We start from the raw sequence: 11,704 nt of genomic DNA, 5'->3' as shown, positions 1-11,704 counted from the left end.
CAGAGAAGGTTCACCAGATTGATTCCTGGGATGGCAGGACTTTCATATGAAGAAAGACTGGATAGACTCGGCTTGTACTCGCTGGAATTTAGAAGATTGAGGGGGGATCTTATAGAAACTTACAAAATTCTTAAGGGGTTGGACAGGCTAGATGCAGGAAGATTGTTCCTGATGTTGGGGAAGTCCAGAACAAGGGGTCACAGTTTAAGGATAAGGGGAAAGTCTTTTAGGACCGAGATGAGAACGTTTTTTTTTCACACAGAGAGTGGTGAATCTGTGGAATTCTCTGGCACAGAAGGTAGTTGAGGCCAGTTCATTGGCTATATTTAAGAGGGAGTTAGATGTGGCCCTTGTGGCTAAAGGGATCAGGGGGTATGGAGAGAAGGCAGGTACAGGATACTGAGTTGGATGATCAGCCATGATCATATTGAATGGCCTACTCCTGCACCTATTTTCTATGTTTCTATGTCTCCAATGCTTATGGCTAATAAAGAACTTTACATGAAGTTAAACATCTAATCGTCATTACAACTTCTTACAGCCACTTGCATCACGCAATTACTTCAAATCCTCTCCTTTCATTTAGAGATAGGGTTGCCAACTTCCCCACTCCCAAATAAGGGACAATGTGCCCCACGTCACCTCACCCAGCCAGCGTGTGTGTGTGGGTGCGGTCCCTCATAGTCTTTGGACAGGAAGAGGTTCTGGCATCTCAGGCTTGTCCCAGCCACTTAGGCTTAGCCTCAATAGAGGCGCTGGCTATCTAGGCTGGCTTTCGTCCCAGCAGCCCAGTCCTGACCACACGGTCGTCTCAGGTCTGTCCCAGTCAAAGATACTAGAGGAACAAGATCGACCACTCCGTTGAAATCGCCTATACTGAAGTGTAGTACGCAAAGGAGCCATTTTAGTAGGCAAAACCCGCCCTCCGCTCGTTATGCCTCTCGCAATGTAATCAGTGCTTTGGGGGAGCAGTATGTGTGATGATACCATTAAAATGCAGAATATATCTCTATCAATTCACAGATTTTTGTTATTTTTCTTTTTAAATGTTTCTGCAAGTTTCTACCTACTAAAATGGCGTCATGACGTACTAAGGTTTTTAGGGTCGAGTGGTCTATCTTGTTCCTCTAGTATCTTTGGTCCCAGTGGCTCAGTCTTCCATGAACCTACAGCAGGGGAACATTACTAGGAGGCAGGCAGCCCACTGCCTGCCTTTCTCTCTCCCTTCCCCCTCTCTTCTTCTCCCTCTCCCCCCCCCACCCCCGTTGCCCCCACTTCCTCTCTCCCCCCCTGCTGAGTTACTCCAGCACCTTAGCGTTTTGACGATTAAACATTCTGGGAAGAAAAGGCTTATTCTAGAGAAACCGTGGAATCAAGGCTCTTCCGCCCACGCCGATCTCTACACCAGTTCTATTGTGTCCCACTCTCATGCCGTTCACACTAGGGGCAATTTACCTACACTCCTGCATGTAGGGTTGCCAACTTTCTCACTCCCAAATAAGGGACAAAAGGTGAGGTCGCTGCCCCGCGCCCCACGTGACCTCACCCAGCCAGCGGCCACGTGCTCCCGCTCCACCAATGGCGGCAGCCCGGGCCGGGAGGTGGGTTGCTACGCAACCTCCGTTAGGAGGCACCCGGGCCTCCGGATCTTCGCTGTCCGGGCCTACGGTGTCCAGGCGTACAGCGGCCCCCGGGCCTACAGTGTCCGGGCCTACAGTGTCCGGAGCTACAGCGATCCCCCGGGCCTACAGTGTCCGGGCCTACAGTGTCCGGGCCTACAGCGACCCCCGGGCCTAATACGGGACAAGGGCGGTCCCGTACGGGACCAACCATTTTAGCCAAATACACGGGATGGCCCGGCTAATAAAAGGGACAGTTGGCAACCCTACCTGCACGTCCTTCGAACGTGGGAGGAAACCGGAGCACCCGGAAACAAAAAAACCCACACGGTCACAGGGAGAATGTTCAAACTCTGCACGAACAGCACCTGAGGTCGGGATCGAACCTGGGTCTCTGGCGCTGTGAGAGACGAGCGCTAACCGTTGGGCCATACAGGAAGCAGAAGAGGAGAAATAACTCAATGGAGGTGCAAGCTGCCACTGACTCATTCGCCTCCTGTGAAACGGAGCACTGGCGATCGGGAGATAGGAGCTCTATGATGGGCTGAATGACCTGCTGGATTCACTGCTATACCTTTAGTTCCACCTGCTCCAACAGAGGGTTCGCCTTCTTGGCTCTCTCCTGCCACCTGCTGGCGATGCTCAAGGAATTGCGGTGAATCTTGTCAAAGAGGAAGAATTTCCCAAGTCAAGAGTTTAGATTTAGATTTTAGATTTAGAGATACAGCGCAGAAACAGGCCCTTCGGCCCACCGGGTCCGCGCCGCCCAGCGATACCCGCACATTAACACTATCCTACACCTACTAGGGACAATTTTTACATTTGCCCAGCCAATTAACCTACAAACCTGCACGTCTTTGCAGTGGGGGGGAAACCGAAGATCTCGGGGAAAACCCACGCAGGTCACGGAGAGAACGTACAAACTCCGTACAGACGGCGCCCGTAGTCAGGATCGAACCTGAGTCTCCGGCGCTGCATTCGCTGTAAGGCAGCAACTCTACCGCCGCGCCACCGTGCCGTCCTAAAGTTCACAGCGTTTAATTGACAAATGGAAGGGGGGGGCCGAAATGATGAAATTCTTATTTGCTCTTCTGTTACAGGGACATCAACACAAGCAAAGAGCAAATAAGTATAGCACTAGGACCGCTCTCTAGTTGGAGATAGTATGGTTCGGTTGCCTGATGACAGAAACTGTCCCTGTATCTGGAGGTGTGCTTTTTTCACACTTCGATTCCTCTTGCCTGATGGGAGAGGGGAGGTGAGAATTTGCTGGTGGCCTTGCTGAGGCAGCGCGAGGCATAGATGGAGTCAACGGAAGGGAGATTAGTTTCCGTGATGGTCGGCTACGTACAGAACTCCCTGCGATTTCTTGCGATCTTGGATGGTGCTGTTCCCACACCAAGCTGTGAAGCATCCTGAAAAAAATGCTTTCTACAGCGCATTTGTAGGAGTTGATGAGAGTAGTTGGGGATGTGCCGAACCTCCGAAGCCTTCTAAGGGACAAGTGGCATCGATGAGCTTTCTCGGCCTTAGTTTCACTATAGGTGGTACATAGAAACATAGAAAATAGGTGCAGGAGTAGGCCATTCGGCCCTTCGAGCCTGCACCGCCATTCAATATGATCATGGCTGATCATCCAACTCAGTATCCCGTACCTGCCTTCTCTCCATACCCCCTGATCCCTTTAGCCACAAGGACCACATGTAACTCCCTCTTAAATATAGCCAATGAACTGGCCTCAACTACCTTCTGTGCCAGAGAATTCCACAGATTCACCACTCTGTGTGAAAAAAAACGTACTCATCTCGGTCCTAAAAGACTTCCCCCTTATCCTTAAACTGTGACCCCTTGTTCTGGACTTCCCCAACATCGGGAACAATCTTCCTGCATCTAGCCTGTCCAACCCCTTAAGAATTTTGTAAGTTTCTATAAGATCCCCCCTCTATCTTCTAAATTCCAGCGAGTACAAGCCGAGTCGATCCAGTCTTTCTTCATATGAAAGTCCTGCCATCCCAGGAATCAATCTGGTGAACCTTCTCTGTACTCCCTCTATGGCAAGAATGTCTTTCCTCAGATTAGGAAAGTCAAGTCAAGTCAAGTTTATTTGTCACATACATATACAAGATGTGCAGTGAAATGAAAGTGGCAACACCTGCGGATTGTACTAAACTACAAAACAGAATAGAAATATATATTTTTTAACACAAAAAATAAATGAAACAGTAAATTAAATGAGTCCCGGGTGATATGAGAGTTAACAGTCCTGATGGTCTGTGGGAAGAAACTCTGTCTCATCCTCTCTGTTTTCACAGCGTGACAGCGGAGGTGTTTGCCTGACCATAGCAGCTGGAACAGTCCGTTGCTGGGGTGGTAGGGGTCCCCCATAATGTTGCTGGATCTGCACCTCCTGATGTATAGGTCCTGCAGGGGGGCGAGTGTAGTTCCCATAGTGCGTTCAGCCGAACTGTCTGAGGTGGTAAAGGCACTGCCTTGCCTTACTCACCAGTGCGGCAATGTGTGTTGTCCATGTCAGATCCTCTGTGATGTGAACTCCCAGGTATTTAAAGCTGCTCACCCTATTCACAGTAATCCCATTTATCTCCAGTGGCGTGTACGTCCTCAGATGTTGAGCCCTTCTGAAGTCTACAATCAGCACCTTGTCCAGGACAACTTGCTGGTGATATTTAATCCTAGATACTATCATGCCAACTTGGTCGGCATGGACATGGTGGGCCGAAGGGCCTGCATCTGTGCTTTAGACTCTATGATGGCAGGAGTAGCAGCGATTTGCATGAGTCCTTGATAATTCAACATAATTTAGTTTTGTTTAGTTTAGAGAAACAGGCCCTTCAGCCCACCGGGTCCGTGCTGACCAGCGATCCCCGCATATTAACACTGTCCTACGCAGTAAGGATGAGAGGAGATCTTATCGAAACTTATAAGATTATTAAGGGGTTGGACACGTTAGAGGCAGGAAACATGTTCCCAATGTTGGGGGAGTCCAGAACAAGGGGCCACAGTTTAAGAATAAGGGGTAGGCCATTTAAAACTGAGATGAGGAAAAACTTTTTCAGTCAGAGAGTTGTGAATCTGTGGAATTCTCTGCCTCAGAAGGCAGTGGAGGCCAATTCTCTGAATGCATTCAAGAGAGAGCTGGATAGAGCTCTTTAGGATAGCAGAGTCAGGGGGTATGGGGAGAAGGCAGGAACGGGGTACTGATTGAGAATGATCAGCCATGATCACATTGGCCTCCTCCTGCACCCATTGTCTATTGTCACACAATTTTTACATTTACCAAGCCAATTAACCTACATACCTGTACGTCTTTGGAGCGTGGGAGGAAACCGAAGATCTCGGAGAAAACCCACGCAGGTCACGGGGTAGAACGTGCAAACTCTGCACAGACAGCGCCCGTAATCGGGATCGAACCCGGGTCTCCGGCGCTGCATTCGCTGTAAGGCAGCAACTCTACCGCTGCGCCATCATGACCGCCCTAAAATAAGACTTTTAATTTTAAAAAACTCTTTAATTAGTTGAGTTTATTGTCATGTGTACTGAGGTACAGTGAAAAGTCTTTGTTACGTGCTGACCAGTCAGCGGAAAGACTATACATGATTTCAATCGAGCTGTCCACAGCGTACAGATACAGGATTAAGGGAATAATGTGAAGTAGATTTAGTGCAAGGTAGCACGGTGGCGCAGTAGTAGAGTCAGTGCCTCACAGCACCAGAGACCCGGGTTCCATCCTGACCAAGGGTGCTTGTCTGTGCAAAGTTTTGTACGTTCTCCCCGTGACCTGCGTGGGTTTTCTCCGGGTGCTCTGGTTTCCTCCAAAGACGTGCACGTTTGCGGTCTTATTGGGTTGGTATAATTGTAAATTGTCCCTAATGTGTGCGGGATAGCGTTAGTGTCAGGGGCGATTGCTGTTCGGCACGGACTCGGTGGGCCGAAGGGCCTGTTTCCGCGCTGTATCTCTAAACTAAACTAAAATAACGCCCGATGAAAGATAGTTCCTGGGTCTCCAATGAGGTCGATGGTAGGTAGACACAAAATGCTGGAGTAACTCAGCGGGTCAGGCAGCATCTCGGGAGAGAAGGAATGGGCGACGTTTTGGGTCGAGACCCTTCTTCAGACTGAAGAAACCTTTCCTGATCAGTCTGAAGAAGGGTCTCGACCCGAAATGTCACCCATTCCTTCTCTCCACAGATGCTGCCTGACCCGCTGAGTTACTCCAGCATTTTGTGTCCACCTTCAAATCCAAGTCAAGCCGTGTTTAGTGTTGTACCCACAGGCGCTAGAACGAACAGGTACAAAGAAAATCCCTTGAATAAACTAATGAGATTTAAACGGTCGATGGTAGGTAGACACAAAATGCTGGAGTAACTCAGCGGGTCAGGCAGCATCTCTGGAGAGAAGGAATGGGTGGCGTTTCGGGTCGAGACCATTCTTCAGACTGAATAAGAAAATAACTGCAGATGCTGGTACAAATCAAAGGTATTTATTCACAAAATGCTGGAGTAACTCAGCAGGTCAGGCAGCATCTCGGGAGAGAAGGAATGGGTGACGTTTCGGGTCGAGACCCTTCTTCAGACTGATGTAGGTGGTAGGTCAGAATGACTCTCTAGTTGTTGGTCGGATGCCTGCTAGCAGTTGGGTAGAAATCTTTCCTTATCTGTGTTTGCACAAGTCATCTTGACAGAGTAAAACTGATTAATCTCTTTGGCACCAGTCAGTTATACCTATTGATTCTCCACCTAAGGAAACAATGGCAAATTCTCTTAATCATCGGCCGCCCGGATCCAAGGATGCAGCAGGGTGGGTTCGAAGTTAATAACTGACAGTCAGAATGAGTTGGCACCTCGCGGGGAGATGGGTGAAGGAGTTCAAACTTCAGACTCTAGAGATACAGCAAGGAAACAGGACCTTCGGCCCACCGAGTCCGTGCCAACCAGCGATCCCCGCACACTAGCACACTAAGGACACTTTACAATTTACAGTCTTTACTGAAGCCAACAAACCTGCACATCTTAGGAGTGTAGGAGGAAACCGGAGCACCCGGAGAAAACCCACGCAGTCGCAGGGAGAACGTACAAGCTCTTCGGGTGAAAGTACAAACCCCCAAAGTTGGTCAGCATGCTGGTCTTTAGTTTAGCTGAGTTTAGAGATGCGGAACGGAAACAGGTCCTTTGGCCCACCGAGCCCCCCGCGGCCGACCAGCGATCCCCGCACACTAACACTATCCTACACCCACGAGGGACGATTTACAATTGCACCAGGCCGATTAATCTACAAAGCCGGGCGTCTTTGGAGTGTGGGAGGAAACCGGAGAGACCTAGAAACATAGAAAATAGGTGTAGGAGTAGGCCATTCGGCCCTTCGAGCCTGCACCGCCATTCAATATGATCATGGCTGATCATCCAACTCAGTATCCCGTACCTGCCTTCTCTCCATACCCCCTGATCCCTTTAGCCACAAGGGCCACATCTAACTCCCTCTTAAGTATAGCCAATGAACTGGCCTCAACTACCTTCTGTGGCAGAAAATTCCACAGACTCACCACTCCCTGTGTGAAGAAATGTTTTCTCATCTCGGTCCTAAAAGACTTCCCCCTTATCCTTAAGCTGTGACCCCTGGTTCTGGACTTCCCCAACATCGGGAACAATCATCCCGCATCTAGCCTCTCCAACCCCTTAAGAATTTTATATGTTTCAATAAGATCCCCCCTCAGTCTTCTAAATTCCAGCGCGTAAAAGCCTAGTCTATCCAGTCTTTCTTCATATGAAAGTCCTGCCATCCCAGGGATCAATCTGGTGAACCTTCTCTGTACTCCCTCTAAGGCGAGAATGTCTTTCCTCAGATTAGGAGACCAAAACTGTACACAATACTCCAGGTGCGGTCTCACCAATGCCCTGTACAACTGCAGCAGAACCTCCCTGCTCCTATACTCAAATCCTCTTGCTATGAATGCTAACATACCATTCGCTTTCTTCACTGCCTGCTGCACCTGCATGCCTACTTTCAATGACTGGTGCACCATGACACCCAGGTCACGTTACATCTCCCCTTTTCCTAATTGGCCACCATTCAGGTAATACTCTGCTTTCCTGTTCTTGCCGCCAAAGTGGATAACCTGACATTTATCCACATTATATAACAGTATAACAGAGCTTTATTTGTCGTTCGGTACCGAAGTACCGAACGAAACTACATAGCAGTCATAGAAAAAAAAAAAGAACACAAGACACATAACCCCAACACAAACGTCCATCACAGTGACTCCAAACACCCCCTCACTGTGATGGAGGCAACAAAACTTCCCCTCTCTTCCCCACAGCTCGTCCCCGACCGACCCGCACAGTCCCCGCACCGGGCGCTGAAACGTCTCGCGGCCGAACCGGGCGATGAAAGGCCCGCGACCAAGCCTTGCGCAGCTAAGTCCCGCAGCCGAGCCGCACCAGCGGTGAAAAGTCCCGCAGCCGAGCCGCACCGGACGGTGTTAAATCCCGCAGCCGAGTTGCACCGGACGGTGTTAAATCCCGCAGCCGAGTTGCACCGGACGGTGTTAAATCCCGCAGCCGAGTTGCACCGGACGGTGTTAAGTCCCGCAGCCGAGTTGCACCGGGCGGTGTTAAGCCCCGCAGCCGAGCTGCACCGGGCGAAGTAAGTCCAGCGGCCAGCCGCACCGGGATGTAAAGTCCAGCGGCCGAGCTGCACCGGGGGATGTTAGGCCCCGCAGCCGAGCCGCACCCCGCGCCGTGAGGAAGAGAAAAGTTCCCCACACCCACCCACCCACCCACACCCACCCCCACCCCCCACACACCACCACCCCCTCCCACACATACACAACCAAAAAAAATATATAAAAATCATCCCAACACCGACACTCAACAAAAAAAAGACGGACAGACTGCTAGTCAGCCGCTGCCGTTAGGCATGTATTTGCCCACTCACCTAACCTATCCAAGTCACTCTGCAGCGTCCAGGCCTACAGCGTCTGGGCCTACAGCGTCCGGGCCTACACTGTCCAGGCCTACAGCGTCCGGGCCTACACTGTCTGGGCCTACAGCATCCGGGCCTACACTGTCTGGGCCTACAGCGTCCGGGCCTACAGCGTCCGGGCCTACACTGTCTGGGCCTACAGCGTCCGGGCCTACAGCGTCCGGGCCTACAGCGTCTAGGCCTACAGCGTCCGGGCTTACAGCGCCCCCCCGGGCCTAATACGGGACAAGGGCGGTCCCATACGGGACAAACAAATTTAGCCCAAAATACGGGATGTCCCGGCTAATACGGGACAGTTGGCGACCCTAGCTCTAAGCCTCGGGAAGTTACAACAGTATTACGTCAGGTCTCTCACAAATACCAAGCCGGCGTGTTAAACTTCTTAACGTGGAATTTCCTCTTCCAAGTGGTGACTTCAAACCAAACACAGTTGCTGCACAGTTCAAACGGGCAGCTCGTTATCTCAAATCGACCAACATATCGGCATCTCTTCCTGGCTCCCCGATAGGTCTCTGTGAGACCCGATGACCCTGTGTCAGCTCCCGTTTGTTTTGCAGATGGCTGTGGAATATTTGTTCAAACTTGCCCTCCTTCCACTCCTTCCAAGACAGGACAATGATTAACAGACCAACGCCTCCATTTCGAACCTATCGACCCCATTTTCACATTCCCCTTCAGGTTCCCACTTCCTCCCCGTCTCTTTAACCACTCCCCCCACACCCCTCACCTCCGGTTCCTACACCCCTACCTGCCTCTGTAACCCACCCATGTCCGGCCCACAAATTCCTTCTATGTGTGTACATACTTGGCTAATAAAATTCAGTCTGCAGAAGGGTCTCGACCCGCAACGTCACCCATTCCTTCTCTCCAGAGATGCTGCCTGACCCGTTGAGTTACTCCAGCATTTTGTGTCTATCTTCGCTGTGAGCACTGACTTCTCTCTAACGTTAAGTAACCCTTGCTTTCCCACTCTCTCTCTCCCCCCCCCCATCTTAGGTCTCCAACCAGTCTGGTTGTCCTCCTGATTTTCATTTTATCTGTGTCTGCCTTCATTGTCACCTTCCCCTGACTAACAATGATCTGTTCCACATTTTCCTTGAGATTCGTCCCCTTTGATGTCTCATTTTCACACCTCACCCTTCCATATCTCTGTCCCTCCCTCTCCCCTGACTCTCAGTCTGAAGAAGGGGCTCGACCCGAAACGTCGCCCGTTCCTTCCCTCCAGAGATGCTGCCTGACCAGCTGAGTTTCTCCAGCATTTTGTGTCTACCTACCATCGACCTCATTGGAGACCCATGCAGTATCTTTGACCCGCCGTTTAGTTTAGAGGTACAGCGCGGAAACAGGCCCTTCGGCCCACCAGGTCCGCGCCGACCAGCGATCCCCGCGCACTAACACTATCCTACACCCACTAGGGACAATTTTTTTTACATTTACACCAAGCCAATTAACCTACAAACCCGCATGTCTTTGGAGTGTTGGAGGAAAGCGAAGATCTCGGAGAAAACCCAGGCAGGTCACGGGGAGAACGTACAAACTCCGTACAGACGGCGCCCGTAGTCGGGATGGAACCCGGGTCTCCGGCGCTGCATTCGCTGTAAGGCGGCAACTCTACCGCTGCGCCACCGTGACGCTGTGTTACTCCAGCATTTGGTGTATATTTAAGGAAAGTACGTGCCACAATTGGTCTTAAACAATCTTTATTCTATTTCTTTGGCATGTTTAAGGCAGGTAAAAGCCTTGAGGTATTGCAATGATCAGATCCGAGAAAGCAAGAATTTTCGCACGCGATTTTTTGTTGTTGTAGAAACCTGTTCCGTTCGCACTTAATAATCCAATTCACAAAACCATTCTCTCGTGCACGTCGAGAAGAGGTGTACCAAACCTTGGGAGGGATAGATCGGATAAATGCAGAGTCTCGGCCCAGTGGAGAAAACTTGTTAACCAGAGGACCGATCAGCCAAAACATTATGACCACTGACAGGCGAAGTGAATAACATTGGTTATCTTGTTACAATGGCACCTGTCAAGGGGTGGGATATATTGGGCAGCAAGTGAACAATCAGTCCTTGAAGTTGACGTGTTGGATGCGGGAGAAATGGGCAGGAGTAAAGACCTGAGCGACTTTGACAAGGGCCAAATTGTTCTGGCCAGACGACTGGGTCAGAGCATCTCTGAAACGGCTAGGCTTGTGGGGTGCTCCCGGTCAGCAGTGGTGAGTACCGACCGACCGACAGTGGTCCGAGGAGGGACAAACCCACAAACCGGCAACAGGCAGGGTGTTGGGCGCCCAAGGATCATCGACGCGCGAGGGCAACGAAGGCGATCCCGTCTGGTCCGAGCCGACAGAAGGTCGACTGTGGCACAAAAGTCACGGAAAATGTTAACGGTGGTCACGGGAGGAATGTGTCACAATACACAGTGCATCGTACCCTGCTGCGTATGGGGCTGCACACGGAGGACCAACAGCATGTTGGGCAGGTGGGCGTAATGTTTTGGCTGATCAGGTCATAATGTTTTGGCTGATCAGTGTAGGTTTGAGGTGGGGGAGGGAAAGATTTAATAGGAACCTGATGGTCATTTTTTTTACACAGAGGGTGGTGGGTGTATGGAACGAGCTGCCAGAGGAGGTAGTTAAGCCAGAAGATGGGTCACGTGCCCAATTGACACCCATCCTTTTTCTCCGGAATATTCTGTCCGAGCTGCTGAGTTACTCCAGTACTTTGTGTCTTTCTTTGGTGTAAGCCAGCTTCTTCAGTTCTCTTTTAGTTTGCTTTAGAGATACAGCGGGGAAACAGGCCCTTTCGGCCCACCGGGTCCGCGCCGACCAGCGATCCCCGCACACTGACACCATCCCACACACACGCCGGGGACAATCTTTACATGTACCAAGCCAATTAACCTCCAAACCAGCACGTCTTTGGAGTGCGGGAGGAAACCGAAGATCTCGGAGAAAACCCCACGCAGGTCACGGGGAGAATGTGCAAACTCCGTACAGACGGCGCCCGTAGTCGGGATGGAACCCGGGTCTCCGGCGCTGCGTTCGCTGTAAGGCGGCAACTCTACCGCTGTGCCCATGGTTTGTT

The sequence above is a fragment of the Rhinoraja longicauda genome, chromosome 44 (genome assembly GCF_053455715.1).
Source record: "Rhinoraja longicauda isolate Sanriku21f chromosome 44, sRhiLon1.1, whole genome shotgun sequence".
Taxonomy (NCBI): Eukaryota; Metazoa; Chordata; class Chondrichthyes; order Rajiformes; family Arhynchobatidae; genus Rhinoraja; species Rhinoraja longicauda.
The sequence above is the reverse complement of the archived record's forward strand: the minus strand, read 5'-3'. Positions refer to the sequence as shown.